At 47.2% G+C, this 27,858-nt stretch overlaps 17 non-coding genes and 1 pseudogene across 17 annotated transcripts; all 18 read left to right on the top strand.

Moving 5' to 3' along the window:
- Positions 1-371: 371 nt before the first annotated feature.
- On the top strand, positions 372-562 carry LOC141222925 (U2 spliceosomal RNA). Its single transcript, XR_012290641.1, has one exon. It is a non-coding gene; the product is annotated as a U2 spliceosomal RNA (small nuclear RNA).
- Positions 563-1,677: 1,115 nt separating this feature from the next.
- On the top strand, positions 1,678-1,868 carry LOC141222924 (U2 spliceosomal RNA). Its single transcript, XR_012290640.1, has one exon. It is a non-coding gene; the product is annotated as a U2 spliceosomal RNA (small nuclear RNA).
- A 1,115-nt stretch (positions 1,869-2,983) lies between these two features.
- On the top strand, positions 2,984-3,174 carry LOC141222923 (U2 spliceosomal RNA). The gene has a single exon (XR_012290639.1). It is a non-coding gene; the product is annotated as a U2 spliceosomal RNA (small nuclear RNA).
- A 1,118-nt stretch (positions 3,175-4,292) lies between these two features.
- LOC141222922 (U2 spliceosomal RNA) lies at positions 4,293-4,483 on the top strand. The gene has a single exon (XR_012290638.1). It is a non-coding gene; the product is annotated as a U2 spliceosomal RNA (small nuclear RNA).
- Positions 4,484-5,598: 1,115 nt separating this feature from the next.
- On the top strand, positions 5,599-5,789 carry LOC141222921 (U2 spliceosomal RNA). Its single transcript, XR_012290637.1, has one exon. It is a non-coding gene; the product is annotated as a U2 spliceosomal RNA (small nuclear RNA).
- Positions 5,790-6,907: 1,118 nt separating this feature from the next.
- Positions 6,908-7,098, top strand: LOC141222919 (U2 spliceosomal RNA). Its single transcript, XR_012290635.1, has one exon. It is a non-coding gene; the product is annotated as a U2 spliceosomal RNA (small nuclear RNA).
- Positions 7,099-8,213: 1,115 nt separating this feature from the next.
- Positions 8,214-8,404, top strand: LOC141222918 (U2 spliceosomal RNA). Its single transcript, XR_012290634.1, has one exon. It is a non-coding gene; the product is annotated as a U2 spliceosomal RNA (small nuclear RNA).
- Positions 8,405-9,519: 1,115 nt separating this feature from the next.
- On the top strand, positions 9,520-9,609 carry LOC141223082 (U2 spliceosomal RNA; annotated as a pseudogene).
- A 5,553-nt stretch (positions 9,610-15,162) lies between these two features.
- Positions 15,163-15,357, top strand: LOC141223032 (U2 spliceosomal RNA). The gene has a single exon (XR_012290742.1). It is a non-coding gene; the product is annotated as a U2 spliceosomal RNA (small nuclear RNA).
- Positions 15,358-16,472: 1,115 nt separating this feature from the next.
- On the top strand, positions 16,473-16,663 carry LOC141222917 (U2 spliceosomal RNA). The gene has a single exon (XR_012290633.1). It is a non-coding gene; the product is annotated as a U2 spliceosomal RNA (small nuclear RNA).
- Positions 16,664-17,778: 1,115 nt separating this feature from the next.
- LOC141223013 (U2 spliceosomal RNA) lies at positions 17,779-17,969 on the top strand. The gene has a single exon (XR_012290726.1). It is a non-coding gene; the product is annotated as a U2 spliceosomal RNA (small nuclear RNA).
- Positions 17,970-19,084: 1,115 nt separating this feature from the next.
- Positions 19,085-19,275, top strand: LOC141222916 (U2 spliceosomal RNA). The gene has a single exon (XR_012290632.1). It is a non-coding gene; the product is annotated as a U2 spliceosomal RNA (small nuclear RNA).
- A 1,115-nt stretch (positions 19,276-20,390) lies between these two features.
- On the top strand, positions 20,391-20,581 carry LOC141223016 (U2 spliceosomal RNA). The gene has a single exon (XR_012290729.1). It is a non-coding gene; the product is annotated as a U2 spliceosomal RNA (small nuclear RNA).
- A 1,115-nt stretch (positions 20,582-21,696) lies between these two features.
- LOC141222915 (U2 spliceosomal RNA) lies at positions 21,697-21,887 on the top strand. Its single transcript, XR_012290631.1, has one exon. It is a non-coding gene; the product is annotated as a U2 spliceosomal RNA (small nuclear RNA).
- A 1,115-nt stretch (positions 21,888-23,002) lies between these two features.
- Positions 23,003-23,193, top strand: LOC141223015 (U2 spliceosomal RNA). Its single transcript, XR_012290728.1, has one exon. It is a non-coding gene; the product is annotated as a U2 spliceosomal RNA (small nuclear RNA).
- A 1,115-nt stretch (positions 23,194-24,308) lies between these two features.
- LOC141222914 (U2 spliceosomal RNA) lies at positions 24,309-24,499 on the top strand. The gene has a single exon (XR_012290630.1). It is a non-coding gene; the product is annotated as a U2 spliceosomal RNA (small nuclear RNA).
- A 1,115-nt stretch (positions 24,500-25,614) lies between these two features.
- On the top strand, positions 25,615-25,805 carry LOC141222913 (U2 spliceosomal RNA). The gene has a single exon (XR_012290629.1). It is a non-coding gene; the product is annotated as a U2 spliceosomal RNA (small nuclear RNA).
- A 1,115-nt stretch (positions 25,806-26,920) lies between these two features.
- LOC141222912 (U2 spliceosomal RNA) lies at positions 26,921-27,111 on the top strand. The gene has a single exon (XR_012290628.1). It is a non-coding gene; the product is annotated as a U2 spliceosomal RNA (small nuclear RNA).
- Positions 27,112-27,858: the final 747 nt, after the last annotated feature.

Here is a 27,858-nt window from a genome sequence, read left to right as displayed (position 1 = left end):
CAGCCACCTTCAGTCTGCTGCTGGACAGCCAGCAGCAGCAGCAGCAGGAGAGGTATGTAATCAGGAGCCCTCCTGCTAAGGGTAGACAGCTGCTCGTTCCACCCCACCCCCCGCCTTAATTGGTTCTCCTCCCTTCCAACGGTGTTGAGGCGGGTGGGAACAGCAGGGGGTGAAGGTGCTGTGTTTAAAGAGGTGGAGTTATGCAGATCTAAAACGCGTGGATTGCAGCAGCAGCAAGCCGAAAAGTGCAGGCATGTAAGGGATCTAGAGGTTGACAACATGTCTTCTTAACGGGAGTCCAGGAGCTCATCTCCACAAATGGACTTTTCAGGATCCTTGGGTGGCTCCGTAGTTTGAAACCAATTCTGGTTATCGCTTCTCGGCCTTTTGGCTAAGATCAAGTGTAGTATCTGTTCTTATCAGTTTAATATCTGATACGTCCCCTATCTGGGGACCATATATTAAATGGATTTTTAGAACAGGGAGATGGAAAAAGAGCTTGCTCTGTCCACTCCACGCATTGACCTGGTATTGCAGTATCTCCAGGACCGGTGCACCCCTTCTTTAATGCAGTTTCTAAAATCAGAAAGAATTGAATTCAATGTTTTTTGTTCATTTTGCTTGTTTGTCGGATTTTGGGATGGACTCTTTGGCTTTGCTTTTCTTCTCCTCATTGGATTTTTCATGTTCAAAGTTGCAGAAGCCAGATTACAAGCTCATTTTGGTTCAACTTCAGCAACTGTGCATTGCATTGCCATGTAATGTGATGCAATGCTATCTTTCTAGCTCTCCCTTTTTACTTCCTTTTGGATAAACAGATATATTAGGCAAGCATTTTGGAGCTTTCACCTAAATAACTACAGGTGGTGAGATAAGCTGCACAATATAATTGACCTTTCAGTATATTGTTGCACACACACCATCTATTTAGCAAATGCCCTTGTTATCAACAGCAGCCTTTTAAACTCACCTGAGCTAACAGGTATGTGCGCTGGTTACTCTGCTGCGCTTAAAATTTCTTTTTTGGTTTGCTACAATGCCTTTTCTGAAACGTTGTCTCCTTCTGCTGGAACACTGACTTCTTTCATTTAATGCCTGCAGACTATAAAAGAGAACCCAACCCAAAAAGTTTGGTTGATTAGTCTGTGGCATTCTGTTAAACTGTTGCTTATGGCGGTCTCTGTGAGCTTCTCAGCGACATTCAGCCAGCCAGGTATCCTGCCTGCAGTAGATGGAATGTGGCAATGGAACGCTGGCTGCGCGTGTCATAATAGGCTCTGAGCCTTTATATACCTGTGCACAGCAGCAGCCACCTTCAGTCTGCTGCTGGACAGCCAGCAGCAGCAGCAGCAGGAGAGGTATGTAATCAGGAGCCCTCCTGCTAAGGGTAGACAGCTGCTCGTTCCACCCCACCCCCCGCCTTAATTGGTTCTCCTCCCTTCCAACGGTGTTGAGGCGGGTGGGAACAGCAGGGGGTGAAGGTGCTGTGTTTAAAGAGGTGGAGTTATGCAGATCTAAAACGCGTGGATTGCAGCAGCAGCAAGCCGAAAAGTGCAGGCATGTAAGGGATCTAGAGGTTGACAACATGTCTTCTTAACGGGAGTCCAGGAGCTCATCTCCACAAATGGACTTTTCAGGATCCTTGGGTGGCTCCGTAGTTTGAAACCAATTCTGGTTATCGCTTCTCGGCCTTTTGGCTAAGATCAAGTGTAGTATCTGTTCTTATCAGTTTAATATCTGATACGTCCCCTATCTGGGGACCATATATTAAATGGATTTTTAGAACAGGGAGATGGAAAAAGAGCTTGCTCTGTCCACTCCACGCATTGACCTGGTATTGCAGTATCTCCAGGACCGGTGCACCCCTTCTTTAATGCAGTTTCTAAAATCAGAAAGAATTGAATTCAATGTTTTTTGTTCATTTTGCTTGTTTGTCGGATTTTGGGATGGACTCTTTGGCTTTGCTTTTCTTCTCCTCATTGGATTTTTCATGTTCAAAGTTGCAGAAGCCAGATTACAAGCTCATTTTGGTTCAACTTCAGCAACTGTGCATTGCATTGCCATGTAATGTGATGCAATGCTATCTTTCTAGCTCTCCCTTTTTACTTCCTTTTGGATAAACAGATATATTAGGCAAGCATTTTGGAGCTTTCACCTAAATAACTACAGGTGGTGAGATAAGCTGCACAATATAATTGACCTTTCAGTATATTGTTGCACACACACCATCTATTTAGCAAATGCCCTTGTTATCAACAGCAGCCTTTTAAACTCACCTGAGCTAACAGGTATGTGCGCTGGTTACTCTGCTGCGCTTAAAATTTCTTTTTTGGTTTGCTACAATGCCTTTTCTGAAACGTTGTCTCCTTCTGCTGGAACACTGACTTCTTTCATTTAATGCCTGCAGACTATAAAAGAGAACCCAACCCAAAAAGTTTGGTTGATTAGTCTGTGGCATTCTGTTAAACTGTTGCTTATGGCGGTCTCTGTGAGCTTCTCAGCGACATTCAGCCAGCCAGGTATCCTGCCTGCAGTAGATGGAATGTGGCAATGGAACGCTGGCTGCGCGTGTCATAATAGGCTCTGAGCCTTTATATACCTGTGCACAGCAGCAGCCACCTTCAGTCTGCTGCTGGACAGCCAGCAGCAGCAGCAGCAGGAGAGGTATGTAATCAGGAGCCCTCCTGCTAAGGGTAGACAGCTGCTCGTTCCACCCCACCCCCCGCCTTAATTGGTTCTCCTCCCTTCCAACGGTGTTGAGGCGGGTGGGAACAGCAGGGGGTGAAGGTGCTGTGTTTAAAGAGGTGGAGTTATGCAGATCTAAAACGCGTGGATTGCAGCAGCAGCAAGCCGAAAAGTGCAGGCATGTAAGGGATCTAGAGGTTGACAACATGTCTTCTTAACGGGAGTCCAGGAGCTCATCTCCACAAATGGACTTTTCAGGATCCTTGGGTGGCTCCGTAGTTTGAAACCAATTCTGGTTATCGCTTCTCGGCCTTTTGGCTAAGATCAAGTGTAGTATCTGTTCTTATCAGTTTAATATCTGATACGTCCCCTATCTGGGGACCATATATTAAATGGATTTTTAGAACAGGGAGATGGAAAAAGAGCTTGCTCTGTCCACTCCACGCATTGACCTGGTATTGCAGTATCTCCAGGACCGGTGCACCCCTTCTTTAATGCAGTTTCTAAAATCAGAAAGAATTGAATTCAATGTTTTTTGTTCATTTTGCTTGTTTGTCGGATTTTGGGATGGACTCTTTGGCTTTGCTTTTCTTCTCCTCATTGGATTTTTCATGTTCAAAGTTGCAGAAGCCAGATTACAAGCTCATTTTGGTTCAACTTCAGCAACTGTGCATTGCATTGCCATGTAATGTGATGCAATGCTATCTTTCTAGCTCTCCCTTTTTACTTCCTTTTGGATAAACAGACATATTAGGCAAGCATTTTGGAGCTTTCACCTAAATAACTACAGGTGGTGAGATAAGCTGCACAATATAATTGACCTTTCAGTATATTGTTGCACACACACCATCTATTTAGCAAATGCCCTTGTTATCAACAGCAGCCTTTTAAACTCACCTGAGCTAACAGGTATGTGCGCTGGTTACTCTGCTGCGCTTAAAATTTCTTTTTTGGTTTGCTACAATGCCTTTTCTGAAACGTTGTCTCCTTCTGCTGGAACACTGACTTCTTTCATTTAATGCCTGCAGACTATAAAAGAGAACCCAACCCAAAAAGTTTGGTTGATTAGTCTGTGGCATTCTGTTAAACTGTTGCTTATGGCGGTCTCTGTGAGCTTCTCAGCGACATTCAGCCAGCCAGGTATCCTGCCTGCAGTAGATGGAATGTGGCAATGGAACGCTGGCTGCGCGTGTCATAATAGGCTCTGAGCCTTTATATACCTGTGCACAGCAGCAGCCACCTTCAGTCTGCTGCTGGACAGCCAGCAGCAGCAGCAGCAGCAGGAGAGGTATGTAATCAGGAGCCCTCCTGCTAAGGGTAGACAGCTGCTCGTTCCACCCCACCCCCCGCCTTAATTGGTTCTCCTCCCTTCCAACGGTGTTGAGGCGGGTGGGAACAGCAGGGGGTGAAGGTGCTGTGTTTAAAGAGGTGGAGTTATGCAGATCTAAAACGCGTGGATTGCAGCAGCAGCAAGCCGAAAAGTGCAGGCATGTAAGGGATCTAGAGGTTGACAACATGTCTTCTTAACGGGAGTCCAGGAGCTCATCTCCACAAATGGACTTTTCAGGATCCTTGGGTGGCTCCGTAGTTTGAAACCAATTCTGGTTATCGCTTCTCGGCCTTTTGGCTAAGATCAAGTGTAGTATCTGTTCTTATCAGTTTAATATCTGATACGTCCCCTATCTGGGGACCATATATTAAATGGATTTTTAGAACAGGGAGATGGAAAAAGAGCTTGCTCTGTCCACTCCACGCATTGACCTGGTATTGCAGTATCTCCAGGACCGGTGCACCCCTTCTTTAATGCAGTTTCTAAAATCAGAAAGAATTGAATTCAATGTTTTTTGTTCATTTTGCTTGTTTGTCGGATTTTGGGATGGACTCTTTGGCTTTGCTTTTCTTCTCCTCATTGGATTTTTCATGTTCAAAGTTGCAGAAGCCAGATTACAAGCTCATTTTGGTTCAACTTCAGCAACTGTGCATTGCATTGCCATGTAATGTGATGCAATGCTATCTTTCTAGCTCTCCCTTTTTACTTCCTTTTGGATAAACAGACATATTAGGCAAGCATTTTGGAGCTTTCACCTAAATAACTACAGGTGGTGAGATAAGCTGCACCATATAATTGACCTTTCAGTATATTGTTGCACACACACCATCTATTTAGAAAATGCCCTTGTTATCAACAGCAGCCTTTTAAACTCACCTGAGCTAACAGGTATGTGCGCTGGTTACTCTGCTGCGCTTAAAATTTCTTTTTTGGTTTGCTACAATGCCTTTTCTGAAACGTTGTCTCCTTCTGCTGGAACACTGACTTCTTTCATTTAATGCCTGCAGACTATAAAAGAGAACCCAACCCAAAAAGTTTGGTTGATTAGTCTGTGGCATTCTGTTAAACTGTTGCTTATGGCGGTCTCTGTGAGCTTCTCAGCGACATTCAGCCAGCCAGGTATCCTGCCTGCAGTAGATGGAATGTGGCAATGGAACGCTGGCTGCGCGTGTCATAATAGGCTCTGAGCCTTTATATACCTGTGCACAGCAGCAGCCACCTTCAGTCTGCTGCTGGACAGCCAGCAGCAGCAGCAGCAGGAGAGGTATGTAATCAGGAGCCCTCCTGCTAAGGGTAGACAGCTGCTCGTTCCACCCCACCCCCCGCCTTAATTGGTTCTCCTCCCTTCCAACGGTGTTGAGGCGGGTGGGAACAGCAGGGGGTGAAGGTGCTGTGTTTAAAGAGGTGGAGTTATGCAGATCTAAAACGCGTGGATTGCAGCAGCAGCAAGCCGAAAAGTGCAGGCATGTAAGGGATCTAGAGGTTGACAACATGTCTTCTTAACGGGAGTCCAGGAGCTCATCTCCACAAATGGACTTTTCAGGATCCTTGGGTGGCTCCGTAGTTTGAAACCAATTCTGGTTATCGCTTCTCGGCCTTTTGGCTAAGATCAAGTGTAGTATCTGTTCTTATCAGTTTAATATCTGATACGTCCCCTATCTGGGGACCATATATTAAATGGATTTTTAGAACAGGGAGATGGAAAAAGAGCTTGCTCTGTCCACTCCACGCATTGACCTGGTATTGCAGTATCTCCAGGACCGGTGCACCCCTTCTTTAATGCAGTTTCTAAAATCAGAAAGAATTGAATTCAATGTTTTTTGTTCATTTTGCTTGTTTGTCGGATTTTGGGATGGACTCTTTGGCTTTGCTTTTCTTCTCCTCATTGGATTTTTCATGTTCAAAGTTGCAGAAGCCAGATTACAAGCTCATTTTGGTTCAACTTCAGCAACTGTGCATTGCATTGCCATGTAATGTGATGCAATGCTATCTTTCTAGCTCTCCCTTTTTACTTCCTTTTGGATAAACAGACATATTAGGCAAGCATTTTGGAGCTTTCACCTAAATAACTACAGGTGGTGAGATAAGCTGCACAATATAATTGACCTTTCAGTATATTGTTGCACACACACCATCTATTTAGCAAATGCCCTTGTTATCAACAGCAGCCTTTTAAACTCACCTGAGCTAACAGGTATGTGCGCTGGTTACTACGCTGCGCTTAAAATTTCTTTTTTGGTTTGCTACAATGCCTTTTCTGAAACGTTGTCTCCTTCTGCTGGAACACTGACTTCTTTCATTTAATGCCTGCAGACTATAAAAGAGAACCCAACCCAAAAAGTTTGGTTGATTAGTCTGTGGCATTCTGTTAAACTGTTGCTTATGGCGGTCTCTGTGAGCTTCTCAGCGACATTCAGCCAGCCAGGTATCCTGCCTGCAGTAGATGGAATGTGGCAATGGAACGCTGGCTGCGCGTGTCATAATAGGCTCTGAGCCTTTATATACCTGTGCACAGCAGCAGCCACCTTCAGTCTGCTGCTGGACAGCCAGCAGCAGCAGCAGCAGCAGGAGAGGTATGTAATCAGGAGCCCTCCTGCTAAGGGTAGACAGCTGCTCGTTCCACCCCACCCCCCGCCTTAATTGGTTCTCCTCCCTTCCAACGGTGTTGAGGCGGGTGGGAACAGCAGGGGGTGAAGGTGCTGTGTTTAAAGAGGTGGAGTTATGCAGATCTAAAACGCGTGGATTGCAGCAGCAGCAAGCTGAAAAGTGCAGGCATGTAAGGGATCTAGAGGTTGACAACATGTCTTCTTAACGGGAGTCCAGGAGCTCATCTCCACAAATGGACTTTTCAGGATCCTTGGGTGGCTCCGTAGTTTGAAACCAATTCTGGTTATCGCTTCTCGGCCTTTTGGCTAAGATCAAGTGTAGTATCTGTTCTTATCAGTTTAATATCTGATACGTCCCCTATCTGGGGACCATATATTAAATGGATTTTTAGAACAGGGAGATGGAAAAAGAGCTTGCTCTGTCCACTCCACGCATTGACCTGGTATTGCAGTATCTCCAGGACCGGTGCACCCCTTCTTTAATGCAGTTTCTAAAATCAGAAAGAATTGAATTCAATGTTTTTTGTTCATTTTGCTTGTTTGTCAGATTTTGGGATGGACTCTTTGGCTTTGCTTTTCTTCTCCTCATTGGATTTTTCATGTTCAAAGTTGCAGAAGCCAGATTACAAGCTCATTTTGGTTCAACTTCAGCAACTGTGCATTGCATTGCCATGTAATGTGATGCAATGCTATCTTTCTAGCTCTCCCTTTTTACTTCCTTTTGGATAAACAGACATATTAGGCAAGCATTTTGGAGCTTTCACCTAAATAACTACAGGTGGTGAGATAAGCTGCACAATATAATTGACCTTTCAGTATATTGTTGCACACACACCATCTATTTAGCAAATGCCCTTGTTATCAACAGCAGCCTTTTAAACTCACCTGAGCTAACAGGTATGTGCGCTGGTTACTCTGCTGCGCTTAAAATTTCTTTTTTGGTTTGCTACAATGCCTTTTCTGAAACGTTGTCTCCTTCTGCTGGAACACTGACTTCTTTCATTTAATGCCTGCAGACTATAAAAGAGAACCCAACCCAAAAAGTTTGGTTGATTAGTCTGTGGCATTCTGTTAAACTGTTGCTTATGGCGGTCTCTGTGAGCTTCTCAGCGACATTCAGCCAGCCAGGTATCCTGCCTGCAGTAGATGGAATGTGGCAATGGAACGCTGGCTGCGCGTGTCATAATAGGCTCTGAGCCTTTATATACCTGTGCACAGCAGCAGCCACCTTCAGTCTGCTGCTGGACAGCCAGCAGCAGCAGCAGCAGGAGAGGTATGTAATCAGGAGCCCTCCTGCTAAGGGTAGACAGCTGCTCGTTCCACCCCACCCCCCGCCTTAATTGGTTCTCCTCCCTTCCAACGGTGTTGAGGCGGGTGGGAACAGCAGGGGGTGAAGGTGCTGTGTTTAAAGAGGTGGAGTTATGCAGATCTAAAACGCGTGGATTGCAGCAGCAGCAAGCCGAAAAGTGCAGGCATGTAAGGGATCTAGAGGTTGACAACATGTCTTCTTAACGGGAGTCCAGGAGCTCATCTCCACAAATGGACTTTTCAGGATCCTTGGGTGGCTCCATAGTTTGAAACCAATTCTGGTTATCGCTTCTCGGCCTTTTGGCTAAGATCAAGTGTAGTATCTGTTCTTATCAGTTTAATATCTGATACGTCCCCTATCTGGGGACCATATATTAAATGGATTTTTAGAACAGGGAGATGGAAAAAGAGCTTGCTCTGTCCACTCCACGCATTGACCTGGTATTGCAGTATCTCCAGGACCGGTGCACCCCTTCTTTAATGCAGTTTCTAAAATCAGAAAGAATTGAATTCAATGTTTTTTGTTCATTTTGCTTGTTTGTCGGATTTTGGGATGGACTCTTTGGCTTTGCTTTTCTTCTCCTCATTGGATTTTTCATGTTCAAAGTTGCAGAAGCCAGATTACAAGCTCATTTTGGTTCAACTTCAGCAACTGTGCATTGCATTGCCATGTAATGTGATGCAATGCTATCTTTCTAGCTCTCCCTTTTTACTTCCTTTTGGATAAACAGACATATTAGGCAAGCATTTTGGAGCTTTCACCTAAATAACTACAGGTGGTGAGATAAGCTGCACAATATAATTGACCTTTCAGTATATTGTTGCACACGCACCATCTATTTAGCAAATGCCCTTGTTATCAACAGCAGCCTTTTAAACTCACCTGAGCTAACAGGTATGTGCGCTGGTTACTCTGCTGCGCTTAAAATTTCTTTTTTGGTTTGCTACAATGCCTTTTCTGAAACGTTGTCTCCTTCTGCTGGAACACTGACTTCTTTCATTTAATGCCTGCAGACTATAAAAGAGAACCCAACCCAAAAAGTTTGGTTGATTAGTCTGTGGCATTCTGTTAAACTGTTGCTTATGGCGGTCTCTGTGAGCTTCTCAGCGACATTCAGCCAGCCAGGTATCCTGCCTGCAGTAGATGGAATGTGGCAATGGAACGCTGGCTGCGCGTGTCATAATAGGCTCTGAGCCTTTATATACCTGTGCACAGCAGCAGCCACCTTCAGTCTGCTGCTGGACAGCCAGCAGCAGCAGCAGCAGGAGAGGTATGTAATCAGGAGCCCTCCTGCTAAGGGTAGACAGCTGCTCGTTCCACCCCACCCCCCGCCTTAATTGGTTCTCCTCCCTTCCAACGGTGTTGAGGCGGGTGGGAACAGCAGGGGGTGAAGGTGCTGTGTTTAAAGAGGTGGAGTTATGCAGATCTAAAACGCGTGGATTGCAGTAGCAGCAAGCCGAAAAGTGCAGGCATGTAAGGGATCTAGAGGTTGACAACATGTCTTCTTAACGGGAGTCCAGGAGCTCATCTCCACAAATGGACTTTTCAGGATCCTTGGGTGGCTCCGTAGTTTGAAACCAATTCTGGTTATCGCTTCTCGGCCTTTTGGCTAAGATCAAGTGTAGTATCTGTTCTTTTAAGAACACAAGAGCTGCGATCTACACTTGACGAGAGCGATCGAACTCGGAAGGAGAAGAGCTTCGGAGCCCAGCTGACATCGGAGAAGGAAGGCGGATATCGGTGGGAGGAAGAAGCTCTAAAGAATCCAGAAGAAGACGAAGACTCGGAGAAGAATCGGGCTGTCCTGTGGAATCTTCGAGGAAGAAAATCATCGAGACAAAGACCTTTCGGGGAATTTGTCCAGAACACGACGGGAGAAGAATCTGCATAGCTCCACCCATTCCGGGAAGAGTTCCAGATCCAGCTCCAAGAAGTAACTGCAGGAGGAAAGCCATGGCAAGCGCTGCGAGGAAGGCCGAAAAGAAGAGCCTGGAGCAGGGGACAGCCAGGAGGGCCCAGCCAGGAGCCGATTCTGACCCCAAGGACTCTGCCTCCACGACTGGCCAGCAGAAGGGACCCCAGAAGCCCCGCCACGAAGCTCCAGCCCTGGAGCCATGGATGCGGCAGACGGTGGCCCTGAAGCTGAAGGAAGTGGATGGGAGGGTGCCGGACATGTCCTCGGACGTGTTCTGCCAGAAGATGCTGCTGGATCGAGGCTTCTCCAGGTCGGACACCCTCAGCATCCAGACCTTCTTGACGGGGATCTTCTTCGTCACCTTCGCCACTGTGAACACCTGCAGGAGGTTCTGGGAAATGGTAAGCGCAAAAGGACCGGATAATTCTTTCTCTGCCTTTACAGGTAGCTGCCCTATCCAGAGGGACGAAAGGAGGATCACGGTCTCCATGCGCAACCCGCACACCCCAGGCCAAGACATCTGTACCTTCCTGAGACGCTTCTGTTTGGTTGTGAAGGAACCCTCTCACATCCTGAATGGACTCGGCTTCTGGACAGGTAAGTGGTCGGTGACCGTTAGACTTCACAGGGACCTGGCGTACTCAGACGGACTTCGGCACCTGCCCCCGACATCCTCCCTGGGCAACTCCTACGGCCTCATCTATTACCCGGACATGCCGCGGAACTGCAGGAGATGCGGCAAGAACGGCCACGAGATGAAGGACTGCAAGGAGGATGCCTGCAGGATTTGTCGAGTGACGGGACACAGCTCGAAGGACTGCCCGAAGAAGACATCCTGCAACCTGTGTGGGCTGGCGGCTCATCTGTACAAGGATTGCCCCAAGCGTGAGAGATCCTGGGCATCGGTGGTTGCGACGACCCCAGCTACGGAGGACAAGGCCCCGACGACCAGGCATGTGAAGGTCAAGGACGCGACGACCAAGGCCCCAGCGGCCAAGGCCGAGACGACCAAGGCCAAAGCGGTCAAGGAGTCGGTGGCCAAAGCCCCAGCGATGGTTCCAGCAGCTCCGAAGCAGAAGAAAAAGTCAAAGGAGGGTAAGAGTTCTGTCACCCCTCTCTCGATCCCTCCCCCTGCCACCCCCGTCCAATTCCCCCCCACCCCGGCCACCCCTGCTGAGGATTCCACTTTCTCTTCCTCCTTCCCCTACTCCTCAGCAGGTGTCCTTTCCCCTGCCCAGGCAGCCACTCTCCCTCCCCAGACCATGGTAGCGGTGGAATTAACCTTTCCTCCACCCGCCGCTATCTATTCCGAGGAGGATTTTCCCCTTCTTGTCTCCCCAGTTCCAACCCGGGGAAAGAGGAAGGTGGAGGACAGCCCTGCTACTGAATCCTCCAAAAAGAAGATTCTGGATTTCGTAGGCGAAAAGGAGGATACCCTCCCTGAGCCAGAAGAGATGGAGCACATGGTTGAGACCCTGGTGGCCGAGCCAGAAGAGGAGGAGCTGGTGGTCGCCGAGATCGAGGCCGCGCTGCTTTACCAGATGGAGGAAGAGGGCCTGCTGGTGATCCCGTCACCAGCAGTCAACACCGACGAGGGACCACCCGACCGGAGTGGTAACTAAGGTGTATTGCCTGCGCTAACTTTTTCTTTTTTCCCTACATGATGGCTAATATTAACTTATTTTCCATTAATGTCAGGAGCATCAAGGACAAGTTCAGACGTCAGACTATTTATGCCTTCCTTACTTCCCAGTTGTGTGATGTTTATATGTTGCAGGAATGTTCCCTTCCCTCCTCTAGGTCCTTCAAATATCTGGCCAGGGAGTGGTCCCACGGTCCATCCTACTGGTCCGGTGGGGGTGACTGCAAGTCTGCGGGGGTCGCAATTCTGATCAGGGGGGGCGCATTCACGCTTGAGTCCGTCCAGGAGCTCATCTGCGGCAGGGCTCTTGTTGTAGATGGCAACTGGGCGGGAGAACCTGTCAGGTTCATCAACGTGTATGCGTCCCCACTGAAGAATGAGCGTTTGGAGCTTTTCCAGACCCTGCGGCTTCAGCTTGCCACCACCAGGACCTTAGTGATGGCCGGGGATTTCAACTGCCCCATCGAGGAGGATGGTCGTAGTTCTGGCACATCTGCCAAGTTGGACATCACGTCCAAGCTGCTCATCGAGATGGTAACCGAGGCCTCTTTTCAGGACGTGGTGGGCTCCATGGGGAGAGGCTCCACGAACTATTCGTGGAGCCGACCCGATGGCTCACTCCGCTCCAGGATTGACTTTGTGTTCACCTCTCGGGCAGTCAGGCAGAGTAGGCACTCGATGGTCTCCTGCTTCTTCTCCGACCACAGAGCCATTCACTTACAAGGTGTCCTCGGCGACGGTTTTCCGTCCGGCCCCGGCTCCTGGAAGCTGAATTGTGCTCTGCTGGCTCAGGATGAAGTCGTGGAGGAGCTGAGAGCAGCCTACGCAATGTGGCAGTCCTACAAGGGTAGCTTCCAAACAGTCTCTGATTGGTGGGAATATGTTAAACTTGAGTTTCGCTGTTTCTTTCAGGCCAAGGGTCGACAACAGGCGTGTGAGAAGAGGAGGGACTTCAGAGGGCTGCAGCGCGAGCTGCGGTCGCTGCAGGACCTTCTTCACTGCGGCTGGGACGTGAGGGAGGAGCTGGAGGAGACCAAGAAGAGCCTGAAAAGGCACTTTGAGGAGGAGTCCAAGCGAATCGTCTTCCGTTCCAAAGTGGAGAATCTGGAGAAGGGTGAGAAATGTAACTCATTCTTTTTCAGGAAACTTCATGCCGGTCACACGCCCCTGAACGAGCTGCGAGACGAGAGCGGAAACATGCGACGTGGGAAGGAGGACGTGATGAGGGTCGTCAGCGACTTCTACAGCGAACTCTACTCCCACAAGACTACTGACCCTGACGCTGCTGATAAGTTCCTGTCAGGTATCACTAACCATCTTGATCCTGCAGGCACGGCAGCCTTGGACAAACCTCTGATGGTGGGCGAATTGCTCTCTGCCGCTAAATCCTTTAGGACCGGCAGGACCCCGGGCAGTGATGGTCTTCCAGCGGAGCTCTATGTAGCGCTGGGAGACCTCATCTGTCCGGACCTGTTGGACCTGTACGAGGAGATGGTGGTGGAGGGTAGAATGCCTCCATCTTTGAGGGAAGGAATGGTCACGATCCTGTACAAGCGGAAGGGAGAGAGGTGCGACCTGAGGAATTGGCGTCCCATTACTCTGCTCAACGTGGACTACAAGATCCTGGCCAAGACGATGGCGACACGACTTAAGACGGTCATCGGACGGATCATCCACCCGGACCAGACCTGCGGCATCCCTGGACGTCGCATCGCAGACAGCCTCGCTCTCGTGCGGGACACGGTCGAGTACATCAAGGTCCGCCGCGCACACGCGGCCCTGGTCTCCTTGGATCAGGAGAAGGCCTTCGACCGGGTTTCCCACGAGTTCATGGGCCGAGCTCTGCACCGGTTAGGTTTGGGTAACATGTTTTGTTCGTATGTCCGTCTGATGTATTTTGATATCCACAGCTCGGTGTTGGTGAACGGCTGGAAGACTGACCCCTTCCCTGTCCTCTCTGGGGTCAGACAAGGCTGCCCTCTATCACCTCTTCTTTTTGTTTGTGTTATAGAACTCTTCGCAGAGGCTATCCGGCAGAATGGAGAGATCAGAGGGATCACCGCACCGGGTCCGGGACGACACGAGGTCAAGTGCTCGCTCTACATGGACGACGTCACCGTCTTCTGCGCTGATCGTGGTTCAGTCGACGCCCTCGTCCAGACGTGTGAGAGGTTCGGCCGGGCTTCAGGGGCCAAAGTCAACTGCAGGAAGTCGGAAGCCATGCTCTTCGGGGATTGGCAGCCGGCCTCCTCCGCCCCCTTCCCCTTCAACATTCAACCGGATTTCCTCAAGGTGCTGGGAGTCTGGTTCGGGAAGGAAGGAGCGGCCCTCAAGTCCTGGCAAGAACGCTTGGCCAAGGTGAAGCAACGGATCGGACTCTGGAGCCTCAGACACCTCACTTGTGAGGGTAAGGCACTCGTCCTGCGTAATGAGGTCCTGCCCGTCTTGCAAGTACACGGCGCAGGCCTGGCCCCCACACGTCACTGTGTGCAGGGCCATTACCAGGACAGTGTTTCACTTTGTCTGGGGATCCAAGATGGACAGAGTCAGGCGGGCCGTCATGTACAAGGAGCCTCGCAAGGGTGGGAAGGGCGTTCCAGATATCCCCACCCTCCTGCGATCCTCTTTTGTGTGTGATTGTGTCCGCCGGACTTTGCAAGTCAAGAATGGCTCCGCGGGCAGGTCCATGTCTCGCTTCTTCCTGCTTCCTCTTTGGAGGCGACTCGGCTGGGACAAGTGGGACAGCTCCTTCCCCTACAACTGGACGACGCCATGGTTCTACGGAGACGTCGTTCGATTTGTGGGGGAGCATCAACTGGAGGGACTCAAGCCCGACTTGTGGAAGCCCAAAACTATCCACAAGCTAATCAGAGCCAAGGATGACGTGGAGAACATCACAGGACTTCACCAGGACACGCTGGAGACTGTGTGGACAAATGTGTCGTCTGACAGGCTGACCAACGGGCACAAGGACTTGTCGTGGATGGCGATTCAGGGCGGACTGCCCGTCCGGTCATTCATGCATGCCCGGAACCTGTGCAAGACCCGGTACTGCCCAAGGTGCCCCTTCGTGGAGGAAACATCTTTGCACACTTTTTGGGACTGCGGATTTGCACAGCGCCTATTGACTGCACTTGAGGACGACCTGAGGAACTCTGTCCCCAGGGCGAGCCTATCGCACCATTCTGTGCTTTACGGACTCTTCCCTGGGGTTCATACCGTCGGAGCCATCCAGGAGGCTTGGCGCCTTATGAACTGCTTCAAGGATGCCGTTTGGGTCGCCAGGAACCGGCTCATCTTGAGGAGGGAGAGGATGTCCATCCAGGACTGCCGCAGGCTGATCCACAGCCTGCTCAGAGACTATTCCATCATGGATGGTCCGGAGGACGAGGATGAGGACTAAACCCCTCCTCCCCCTCTCCCCTTATGTGTCATGTCTTTCAATAAAGCTTCGGGCCTGTGATTTTCCCCTCCCCATCCCCTTTTTCCCAATCCCCATCCCTTATCACGGTTCGTCGTACTGTATTGATTGACATGCTTTTTCTTTCAGATTGAGTGTTTTGTGTAGCATAGGGGTGTGATGTGTCTAGTTAGTGCGTCGTATCCTCATGCTATGTAAATATGATGTAGAATTCTGTGAGTACTGGGCTGCGGCACTGTACACTGTCTGTTAACTTATTTTTTGTGCTAATAAAAGATATATTCAATCAAAAAAAATCTGTTCTTATCAGTTTAATATCTGATACGTCCCCTATCTGGGGACCATATATTAAATGGATTTTTAGAACAGGGAGATGGAAAAAGAGCTTGCTCTGTCCACTCCACGCATTGACCTGGTATTGCAGTATCTCCAGGACCGGTGCACCCCTTCTTTAATGCAGTTTCTAAAATCAGAAAGAATTGAATTCAATGTTTTTTGTTCATTTTGCTTGTTTGTCGGATTTTGGGATGGACTCTTTGGCTTTGCTTTTCTTCTCCTCATTGGATTTTTCATGTTCAAAGTTGCAGAAGCCAGATTACAAGCTCATTTTGGTTCAACTTCAGCAACTGTGCATTGCATTGCCATGTAATGTGATGCAATGCTATCTTTCTAGCTCTCCCTTTTTACTTCCTTTTGGATAAACAGACATATTAGGCAAGCATTTTGGAGCTTTCACCTAAATAACTACAGGTGGTGAGATAAGCTGCACAATATAATTGACCTTTCAGTATATTGTTGCACACACACCATCTATTTAGCAAATGCCCTTGTTATCAACAGCAGCCTTTTAAACTCACCTGAGCTAACAGGTATGTGCGCTGGTTACTCTGCTGCGCTTAAAATTTCTTTTTTGGTTTGCTACAATGCCTTTTCTGAAACGTTGTCTCCTTCTGCTGGAACACTGACTTCTTTCATTTAATGCCTGCAGACTATAAAAGAGAACCCAACCCAAAAAGTTTGGTTGATTAGTCTGTGGCATTCTGTTAAACTGTTGCTTATGGCGGTCTCTGTGAGCTTCTCAGCGACATTCAGCCAGCCAGGTATCCTGCCTGCAGTAGATGGAATGCGGCAATGGAACGCTGGCTGCGCGTGTCATAATAGGCTCTGAGCCTTTATATACCTGTGCACAGCAGCAGCCACCTTCAGTCTGCTGCTGGACAGCCAGCAGCAGCAGCAGCAGGAGAGGTATGTAATCAGGAGCCCTCCTGCTAAGGGTAGACAGCTGCTCGTTCCACCCCACCCCCCGCCTTAATTGGTTCTCCTCCCTTCCAACGGTGTTGAGGCGGGTGGGAACAGCAGGGGGTGAAGGTGCTGTGTTTAAAGAGGTGGAGTTATGCAGATCTAAAACGCGTGGATTGCAGCAGCAGCAAGCCGAAAAGTGCAGGCATGTAAGGGATCTAGAGGTTGACAACATGTCTTCTTAACGGGAGTCCAGGAGCTCATCTCCACAAATGGACTTTTCAGGATCCTTGGGTGGCTCCGTAGTTTGAAACCAATTCTGGTTATCGCTTCTCGGCCTTTTGGCTAAGATCAAGTGTAGTATCTGTTCTTATCAGTTTAATATCTGATACGTCCCCTATCTGGGGACCATATATTAAATGGATTTTTAGAACAGGGAGATGGAAAAAGAGCTTGCTCTGTCCACTCCACGCATTGACCTGGTATTGCAGTATCTCCAGGACCGGTGCACCCCTTCTTTAATGCAGTTTCTAAAATCAGAAAGAATTGAATTCAATGTTTTTTGTTCATTTTGCTTGTTTGTCGGATTTTGGGATGGACTCTTTGGCTTTGCTTTTCTTCTCCTCATTGGATTTTTCATGTTCAAAGTTGCAGAAGCCAGATTACAAGCTCATTTTGGTTCAACTTCAGCAACTGTGCATTGCATTGCCATGTAATGTGATGCAATGCTATCTTTCTAGCTCTCCCTTTTTACTTCCTTTTGGATAAACAGACATATTAGGCAAGCATTTTGGAGCTTTCACCTAAATAACTACAGGTGGTGAGATAAGCTGCACAATATAATTGACCTTTCAGTATATTGTTGCACACACACCATCTATTTAGCAAATGCCCTTGTTATCAACAGCAGCCTTTTAAACTCACCTGAGCTAACAGGTATGTGCGCTGGTTACTCTGCTGCGCTTAAAATTTCTTTTTTGGTTTGCTACAATGCCTTTTCTGAAACGTTGTCTCCTTCTGCTGGAACACTGACTTCTTTCATTTAATGCCTGCAGACTATAAAAGAGAACCCAACCCAAAAAGTTTGGTTGATTAGTCTGTGGCATTCTGTTAAACTGTTGCTTATGGCGGTCTCTGTGAGCTTCTCAGCGACATTCAGCCAGCCAGGTATCCTGCCTGCAGTAGATGGAATGTGGCAATGGAACGCTGGCTGCGCGTGTCATAATAGGCTCTGAGCCTTTATATACCTGTGCACAGCAGCAGCCACCTTCAGTCTGCTGCTGGACAGCCAGCAGCAGCAGCAGCAGGAGAGGTATGTAATCAGGAGCCCTCCTGCTAAGGGTAGACAGCTGCTCGTTCCACCCCACCCCCCGCCTTAATTGGTTCTCCTCCCTTCCAACGGTGTTGAGGCGGGTGGGAACAGCAGGGGGTGAAGGTGCTGTGTTTAAAGAGGTGGAGTTATGCAGATCTAAAACGCGTGGATTGCAGCAGCAGCAAGCCGAAAAGTGCAGGCATGTAAGGGATCTAGAGGTTGACAACATGTCTTCTTAACGGGAGTCCAGGAGCTCATCTCCACAAATGGACTTTTCAGGATCCTTGGGTGGCTCCGTAGTTTGAAACCAATTCTGGTTATCGCTTCTCGGCCTTTTGGCTAAGATCAAGTGTAGTATCTGTTCTTATCAGTTTAATATCTGATACGTCCCCTATCTGGGGACCATATATTAAATGGATTTTTAGAACAGGGAGATGGAAAAAGAGCTTGCTCTGTCCACTCCACGCATTGACCTGGTATTGCCGTATCTCCAGGACCGGTGCACCCCTTCTTTAATGCAGTTTCTAAAATCAGAAAGAATTGAATTCAATGTTTTTTGTTCATTTTGCTTGTTTGTCGGATTTTGGGATGGACTCTTTGGCTTTGCTTTTCTTCTCCTCATTGGATTTTTCATGTTCAAAGTTGCAGAAGCCAGATTACAAGCTCATTTTGGTTCAACTTCAGCAACTGTGCATTGCATTGCCATGTAATGTGATGCAATGCTATCTTTCTAGCTCTCCCTTTTTACTTCCTTTTGGATAAACAGACATATTAGGCAAGCATTTTGGAGCTTTCACCTAAATAACTACAGGTGGTGAGATAAGCTGCACAATATAATTGACCTTTCAGTATATTGTTGCACACACACCATCTATTTAGCAAATGCCCTTGTTATCAAAAGCAGCCTTTTAAACTCACCTGAGCTAACAGGTATGTGCGCTGGTTACTCTGCTGTGCTTAAAATTTCTTTTTTGGTTTGCTACAATGCCTTTTCTGAAACGTTGTCTCCTTCTGCTGGAACACTGACTTCTTTCATTTAATGCCTGCAGACTATAAAAGAGAACCCAACCCAAAAAGTTTGGTTGATTAGTCTGTGGCATTCTGTTAAACTGTTGCTTATGGCGGTCTCTGTGAGCTTCTCAGCGACATTCAGCCAGCCAGGTATCCTGCCTGCAGTAGATGGAATGTGGCAATGGAACGCTGGCTGCGCGTGTCATAATAGGCTCTGAGCCTTTATATACCTGTGCACAGCAGCAGCCACCTTCAGTCTGCTGCTGGACAGCCAGCAGCAGCAGCAGCAGGAGAGGTATGTAATCAGGAGCCCTCCTGCTAAGGGTAGACAGCTGCTCGTTCCACCCCACCCCCCGCCTTAATTGGTTCTCCTCCCTTCCAACGGTGTTGAGGCGGGTGGGAACAGAAGGGGGTGAAGGTGCTGTGTTTAAAGAGGTGGAGTTATGCAGATCTAAAACGCGTGGATTGCAGCAGCAGCAAGCCGAAAAGTGCAGGCATGTAAGGGATCTAGAGGTTGACAACATGTCTTCTTAACGGGAGTCCAGGAGCTCATCTCCACAAATGGACTTTTCAGGATCCTTGGGTGGCTCCGTAGTTTGAAACCAATTCTGGTTATCGCTTCTCGGCCTTTTGGCTAAGATCAAGTGTAGTATCTGTTCTTATCAGTTTAATATCTGATACGTCCCCTATCTGGGGACCATATATTAAATGGATTTTTAGAACAGGGAGATGGAAAAAGAGCTTGCTCTGTCCACTCCACGCATTGACCTGGTATTGCAGTATCTCCAGGACCGGTGCACCCCTTCTTTAATGCAGTTTCTAAAATCAGAAAGAATTGAATTCAATGTTATTTGTTCATTTTGCTTGTTTGTCGGATTTTGGGATGGACTCTTTGGCTTTGCTTTTCTTCTCCTCATTGGATTTTTCATGTTCAAAGTTGCAGAAGCCAGATTACAAGCTCATTTTGGTTCAACTTCAGCAACTGTGCATTGCATTGCCATGTAATGTGATGCAATGCTATCTTTCTAGCTCTCCCTTTTTACTTCCTTTTGGATAAACAGACATATTAGGCAAGCATTTTGGAGCTTTCACCTAAATAACTACAGGTGGTGAGATAAGCTGCACAATATAATTGACCTTTCAGTATATTGTTGCACACACACCATCTATTTAGCAAATGCCCTTGTTATCAACAGCAGCCTTTTAAACTCACCTGAGCTAACAGGTATGTGCGCTGGTTACTCTGCTGCGCTTAAAATTTCTTTTTTGGTTTGCTACAATGCCTTTTCTGAAACGTTGTCTCCTTCTGCTGGAACACTGACTTCTTTCATTTAATGCCTGCAGACTATAAAAGAGAACCCAACCCAAAAAGTTTGGTTGATTAGTCTGTGGCATTCTGTTAAACTGTTGCTTATGGCGGTCTCTGTGAGCTTCTCAGCGACATTCAGCCAGCCAGGTATCCTGCCTGCAGTAGATGGAATGTGGCAATGGAACGCTGGCTGCGCGTGTCATAATAGGCTCTGAGCCTTTATATACCTGTGCACAGCAGCAGCCACCTTCAGTCTGCTGCTGGACAGCCAGCAGCAGCAGCAGCAGGAGAGGTATGTAATCAGGAGCCCTCCTGCTAAGGGTAGACAGCTGCTCGTTCCACCCCACCCCCCGCCTTAATTGGTTCTCCTCCCTTCCAACGGTGTTGAGGCGGGTGGGAACAGCAGGGGGTGAAGGTGCTGTGTTTAAAGAGGTGGAGTTATTCAGATCTAAAACGCGTGGATTGCAGCAGCAGCAAGCCGAAAAGTGCAGGCATGTAAGGGATCTAGAGGTTGACAACATGTCTTCTTAACGGGAGTCCAGGAGCTCATCTCCACAAATGGACTTTTCAGGATCCTTGGGTGGCTCCGTAGTTTGAAACCAATTCTGGTTATCGCTTCTCGGCCTTTTGGCTAAGATCAAGTGTAGTATCTGTTCTTATCAGTTTAATATCTGATACGTCCCCTATCTGGGGACCATATATTAAATGGATTTTTAGAACAGGGAGATGGAAAAAGAGCTTGCTCTGTCCACTCCACGAATTGACCTGGTATTGCAGTATCTCCAGGACCGGTGCACCCCTTCTTTAATGCAGTTTCTAAAATCAGAAAGAATTGAATTCAATGTTTTTTGTTCATTTTGCTTGTTTGTCGGATTTTGGGATGGACTCTTTGGCTTTGCTTTTCTTCTCCTCATTGGATTTTTCATGTTCAAAGTTGCAGAAGCCAGATTACAAGCTCATTTTGGTTCAACTTCAGCAACTGTGCATTGCATTGCCATGTAATGTGATGCAATGCTATCTTTCTAGCTCTCCCTTTTTACTTCCTTTTGGATAAACAGACATATTAGGCAAGCATTTTGGAGCTTTCACCTAAATAACTACAGGTGGTGAGATAAGCTGCACAATATAATTGACCTTTCAGTATATTGTTGCACACACACCATCTATTTAGCAAATGCCCTTGTTATCAACAGCAGCCTTTTAAACTCACCTGAGCTAACAGGTATGTGCGCTGGTTACTCTGCTGCGCTTAAAATTTCTTTTTTGGTTTGCTACAATGCCTTTTCTGAAACGTTGTCTCCTTCTGCTGGAACACTGACTTCTTTCATTTAATGCCTGCAGACTATAAAAGAGAACCCAACCCAAAAAGTTTGGTTGATTAGTCTGTGGCATTCTGTTAAACTGTTGCTTATGGCGGTCTCTGTGAGCTTCTCAGCGACATTCAGCCAGCCAGGTATCCTGCCTGCAGTAGATGGAATGTGGCAATGGAACGCTGGCTGCGCGTGTCATAATAGGCTCTGAGCCTTTATATACCTGTGCACAGCAGCAGCCACCTTCAGTCTGCTGCTGGACAGCCAGCAGCAGCAGCAGCAGGAGAGGTATGTAATCAGGAGCCCTCCTGCTAAGGGTAGACAGCTGCTCGTTCCACCCCACCCCCCGCCTTAATTGGTTCTCCTCCCTTCCAACGGTGTTGAGGCGGGTGGGAACAGCAGGGGGTGAAGGTGCTGTGTTTAAAGAGGTGGAGTTATGCAGATCTAAAACGCGTGGATTGCAGCAGCAGCAAGCCGAAAAGTGCAGGCATGTAAGGGATCTAGAGGTTGACAACATGTCTTCTTAACGGGAGTCCAGGAGCTCATCTCCACAAATGGACTTTTCAGGATCCTTGGGTGGCTCCGTAGTTTGAAACCAATTCTGGTTATCGCTTCTCGGCCTTTTGGCTAAGATCAAGTGTAGTATCTGTTCTTATCAGTTTAATATCTGATACGTCCCCTATCTGGGGACCATATATTAAATGGATTTTTAGAACAGGGAGATGGAAAAAGAGCTTGCTCTGTCCACTCCACGCATTGACCTGGTATTGCAGTATCTCCAGGACCGGTGCACCCCTTCTTTAATGCAGTTTCTAAAATCAGAAAGAATTGAATTCAATGTTTTTTGTTCATTTTGCTTGTTTGTCGGATTTTGGGATGGACTCTTTGGCTTTGCTTTTCTTCTCCTCATTGGATTTTTCATGTTCAAAGTTGCAGAAGCCAGATTACAAGCTCATTTTGGTTCAACTTCAGCAACTGTGCATTGCATTGCCATGTAATGTGATGCAATGCTATCTTTCTAGCTCTCCCTTTTTACTTCCTTTTGGATAAACAGACATATTAGGCAAGCATTTTGGAGCTTTCACCTAAATAACTACAGGTGGTGAGATAAGCTGCACAATATAATTGACCTTTCAGTATATTGTTGCACACACACCATCTATTTAGCAAATGCCCTTGTTATCAACAGCAGCCTTTTAAACTCACCTGAGCTAACAGGTATGTGCGCTGGTTACTCTGCTGCGCTTAAAATTTCTTTTTTGGTTTGCTACAATGCCTTTTCTGAAACGTTGTCTCCTTCTGCTGGAACACTGACTTCTTTCATTTAATGCCTGCAGACTATAAAAGAGAACCCAACCCAAAAAGTTTGGTTGATTAGTCTGTGGCATTCTGTTAAACTGTTGCTTATGGCGGTCTCTGTGAGCTTCTCAGCGACATTCAGCCAGCCAGGTATCCTGCCTGCAGTAGATGGAATGTGGCAATGGAACGCTGGCTGCGCGTGTCATAATAGGCTCTGAGCCTTTATATACCTGTGCACAGCAGCAGCCACCTTCAGTCTGCTGCTGGACAGCCAGCAGCAGCAGCAGCAGGAGAGGTATGTAATCAGGAGCCCTCCTGCTAAGGGTAGACAGCTGCTCGTTCCACCCCACCCCCCGCCTTAATTGGTTCTCCTCCCTTCCAACGGTGTTGAGGCGGGTGGGAACAGCAGGGGGTGAAGGTGCTGTGTTTAAAGAGGTGGAGTTATGCAGATCTAAAACGCGTGGATTGCAGCAGCAGCAAGCCGAAAAGTGCAGGCATGTAAGGGATCTAGAGGTTGACAACATGTCTTCTTAACGGGAGTCCAGGAGCTCATCTCCACAAATGGACTTTTCAGGATCCTTGGGTGGCTCCGTAGTTTGAAACCAATTCTGGTTATCGCTTCTCGGCCTTTTGGCTAAGATCAAGTGTAGTATCTGTTCTTATCAGTTTAATATCTGATACGTCCCCTATCTGGGGACCATATATTAAATGGATTTTTAGAACAGGGAGATGGAAAAAGAGCTTGCTCTGTCCACTCCACGAATTGACCTGGTATTGCAGTATCTCCAGGACCGGTGCACCCCTTCTTTAATGCAGTTTCTAAAATCAGAAAGAATTGAATTCAATGTTTTTTGTTCATTTTGCTTGTTTGTCGGATTTTGGGATGGACTCTTTGGCTTTGCTTTTCTTCTCCTCATTGGATTTTTCATGTTCAAAGTTGCAGAAGCCAGATTACAAGCTCATTTTGGTTCAACTTCAGCAACTGTGCATTGCATTGCCATGTAATGTGATGCAATGCTATCTTTCTAGCTCTCCCTTTTTACTTCCTTTTGGATAAACAGACATATTAGGCAAGCATTTTGGAGCTTTCACCTAAATAACTACAGGTGGTGAGATAAGCTGCACAATATAATTGACCTTTCAGTATATTGTTGCACACACACCATCTATTTAGCAAATGCCCTTGTTATCAACAGCAGCCTTTTAAACTCACCTGAGCTAACAGGTATGTGCGCTGGTTACTCTGCTGCGCTTAAAATTTCTTTTTTGGTTTGCTACAATGCCTTTTCTGAAACGTTGTCTCCTTCTGCTGGAACACTGACTTCTTTCATTTAATGCCTGCAGACTATAAAAGAGAACCCAACCCAAAAAGTTTGGTTGATTAGTCTGTGGCATTCTGTTAAACTGTTGCTTATGGCGGTCTCTGTGAGCTTCTCAGCGACATTCAGCCAGCCAGGTATCCTGCCTGCAGTAAATGGAATGTGGCAATGGAACGCTGGCTGCGCGTGTCATAATAGGCTCTGAGCCTTTATATACCTGTGCACAGCAGCAGCCACCTTCAGTCTGCTGCTGGACAGCCAGCAGCAGCAGCAGCAGGAGAGGTATGTAATCAGGAGCCCTCCTGCTAAGGGTAGACAGCTGCTCGTTCCAACCCACCCCCCGCCTTAATTGGTTCTCCTCCCTTCCAACGGTGTTGAGACGGGTGGGAACAGCAGGGGGTGAAGGTGCTGTGTTTAAAGAGGTGGAGTTATGCAGATCTAAAACGCGTGGATTGCAGCAGCAGCAAGCCGAAAAGTGCAGGCATGTAAGGGATCTAGAGGTTGACAACATGTCTTCTTAACGGGAGTCCAGGAGCTCATCTCCACAAATGGACTTTTCAGGATCCTTGGGTGGCTCCGTAGTTTGAAACCAATTCTGGTTATCGCTTCTCGGCCTTTTGGCTAAGATCAAGTGTAGTATCTGTTCTTATCAGTTTAATATCTGATACGTCCCCTATCTGGGGACCATATATTAAATGGATTTTTAGAACAGGGAGATGGAAAAAGAGCTTGCTCTGTCCACTCCACGCATTGACCTGGTATTGCAGTATCTCCAGGACCGGTGCACCCCTTCTTTAATGCAGTTTCTAAAATCAGAAAGAATTGAATTCAATGTTTTTTGTTCATTTTGCTTGTTTGTCGGATTTTGGGATGGACTCTTTGGCTTTGCTTTTCTTCTCCTCATTGGATTTTTCATGTTCAAAGTTGCAGAAGCCAGATTACAAGCTCATTTTGGTTCAACTTCAGCAACTGTGCATTGCATTGCCATGTAATGTGATGCAATGCTATCTTTCTAGCTCTCCCTTTTTACTTCCTTTTGGATAAACAGACATATTAGGCAAGCATTTTGGAGCTTTCACCTAAATAACTACAGGTGGTGAGATAAGCTGCACAATATAATTGACCTTTCAGTATATTGTTGCACACACACCATCTATTTAGCAAATGCCCTTGTTATCAACAGCAGCCTTTTAAACTCACCTGAGCTAACAGGTATGTGCGCTGGTTACTCTGCTGCGCTTAAAATTTCTTTTTTGGTTTGCTACAATGCCTTTTCTGAAACGTTGTCTCCTTCTGCTGGAACACTGACTTCTTTCATTTAATGCCTGCAGACTATTAAAGAGAACCCAACCCAAAAAGTTTGGTTGATTAGTCTGTGGCATTCTGTTAAACTGTTGCTTATGGCGGTCTCTGTGAGCTTCTCAGCGACATTCAGCCAGCCAGGTATCCTGCCTGCAGTAGATGGAATGTGGCAATGGAACGCTGGCTGCGCGTGTCATAATAGGCTCTGAGCCTTTATATACCTGTGCACAGCAGCAGCCACCTTCAGTCTGCTGCTGGACAGCCAGCAGCAGCAGCAGCAGGAGAGGTATGTAATCAGGAGCCCTCCTGCTAAGGGTAGACAGCTGCTCGTTCCACCCCACCCCCCGCCTTAATTGGTTCTCCTCCCTTCCAACGGTGTTGAGGCGGGTGGGAACAGCAGGGGGTGAAGGTGCTGTGTTTAAAGAGGTGGAGTTATGCAGATCTAAAACGCGTGGATTGCAGCAGCAGCAAGCCGAAAAGTGCAGGCATGTAAGGGATCTAGAGGTTGACAACATGTCTTCTTAACGGGAGTCCAGGAGCTCATCTCCACAAATGGACTTTTCAGGATCCTTGGGTGGCTCCGTAGTTTGAAACCAATTCTGGTTATCGCTTCTCGGCCTTTTGGCTAAGATCAAGTGTAGTATCTGTTCTTATCAGTTTAATATCTGATACGTCCCCTATCTGGGGACCATATATTAAATGGATTTTTAGAACAGGGAGATGGAAAAAGAGCTTGCTCTGTCCACTCCACGCATTGACCTGGTATTGCAGTATCTCCAGGACCGGTGCACCCCTTCTTTAATGCAGTTTCTAAAATCAGAAAGAATTGAATTCAATGTTTTTTGTTCATTTTGCTTGTTTGTCGGATTTTGGGATGGACTCTTTGGCTTTGCTTTTCTTCTCCTCATTGGATTTTTCATGTTCAAAGTTGCAGAAGCCAGATTACAAGCTCATTTTGGTTCAACTTCAGCAACTGTGCATTGCATTGCCATGTAATGTGATGCAATGCTATCTTTCTAGCTCTCCCTTTTTACTTCCTTTTGGATAAACAGACATATTAGGCAAGCATTTTGGAGCTTTCACCTAATTAACTACAGGTGGTGAGATAAGCTGCACAATATAATTGACCTTTCAGTATATTGTTGCACACACACCATCTATTTAGCAAATGCCCTTGTTATCAACAGCAGCCTTTTAAACTCACCTGAGCTAACAGGTATGTGCGCTGGTTACTCTGCTGCGCTTAAAATTTCTTTTTTGGTTTGCTACAATGCCTTTTCTGAAACGTTGTCTCCTTCTGCTGGAACACTGACTTCTTTCATTTAATGCCTGCAGACTATAAAAGAGAACCCAACCCAAAAAGTTTGGTTGATTAGTCTGTGGCATTCTGTTAAACTGTTGCTTATGGCGGTCTCTGTGAGCTTCTCAGCGACATTCAGCCAGCCAGGTATCCTGCCTGCAGTAGATGGAATGTGGCAATGGAACGCTGGCTGCGCGTGTCATAATAGGCTCTGAGCCTTTATATACCTGTGCACAGCAGCAGCCACCTTCAGTCTGCTGCTGGACAGCCAGCAGCAGCAGCAGCAGGAGAGGTATGTAATCAGGAGCCCTCCTGCTAAGGGTAGACAGCTGCTCGTTCCACCCCACCCCCCGCCTTAATTGGTTCTCCTCCCTTCCAACGGTGTTGAGGCGGGTGGGAACAGCAGGGGGTGAAGGTGCTGTGTTTAAAGAGGTGGAGTTATGCAGATCTAAAACGCGTGGATTGCAGCAGCAGCAAGCCGAAAAGTGCAGGCATGTAAGGGATCTAGAGGTTGACAACATGTCTTCTTAACGGGAGTCCAGGAGCTCATCTCCACAAATGGACTTTTCAGGATCCTTGGGTGGCTCCGTAGTTTGAAACCAATTCTGGTTATCGCTTCTCGGCCTTTTGGCTAAGATCAAGTGTAGTATCTGTTCTTATCAGTTTAATATCTGATACGTCCCCTATCTGGGGACCATATATTAAATGGATTTTTAGAACAGGGAGATGGAAAAAGAGCTTGCTCTGTCCACTCCACGCATTGACCTGGTATTGCAGTATCTCCAGGACCGGTGCACCCCTTCTTTAATGCAGTTTCTAAAATCAGAAAGAATTGAATTCAATGTTTTTTGTTCATTTTGCTTGTTTGTCGGATTTTGGGATGGACTCTTTGGCTTTGCTTTTCTTCTCCTCATTGGATTTTTCATGTTCAAAGTTGCAGAAGCCAGATTACAAGCTCATTTTGGTTCAACTTCAGCAACTGTGCATTGCATTGCCATGTAATGTGATGCAATGCTATCTTTCTAGCTCTCCCTTTTTACTTCCTTTTGGTTAAACAGACATATTAGGCAAGCATTTTGGAGCTTTCACCTAAATAACTACAGGTGGTGAGATAAGCTGCACAATATAATTGACCTTTCAGTATATTGTTGCACACACACCATCTATTTAGCAAATGCCCTTGTTATCAACAGCAGCCTTTTAAACTCACCTGAGCTAACAGGTATGTGCGCTGGTTACTCTGCTGCGCTTAAAATTTCTTTTTTGGTTTGCTACAATGCCTTTTCTGAAACGTTGTCTCCTTCTGCTGGAACACTGACTTCTTTCATTTAATGCCTGCAGACTATAAAAGAGAACCCAACCCAAAAAGTTTGGTTGATTAGTCTGTGGCATTCTGTTAAACTGTTGCTTATGGCGGTCTCTGTGAGCTTCTCAGCGACATTCAGCCAGCCAGGTATCCTGCCTGCAGTAGATGCAATGTGGCAATGGAACGCTGGCTGCGCGTGTCATAATAGGCTCTGAGCCTTTATATACCTGTGCACAGCAGCAG

The sequence above is a fragment of the Phyllobates terribilis genome, unplaced genomic scaffold, assembly GCF_046119375.1.
Source record: "Phyllobates terribilis strain yellow unplaced genomic scaffold, ASM4611937v1 Scaffold_366__1_contigs__length_1906876, whole genome shotgun sequence".
In the NCBI taxonomy this organism is placed as follows: Eukaryota; Metazoa; Chordata; class Amphibia; order Anura; family Dendrobatidae; genus Phyllobates; species Phyllobates terribilis.
The sequence above is the reverse complement of the archived record's forward strand: the minus strand, read 5'-3'. Positions and strand labels throughout refer to the sequence as shown.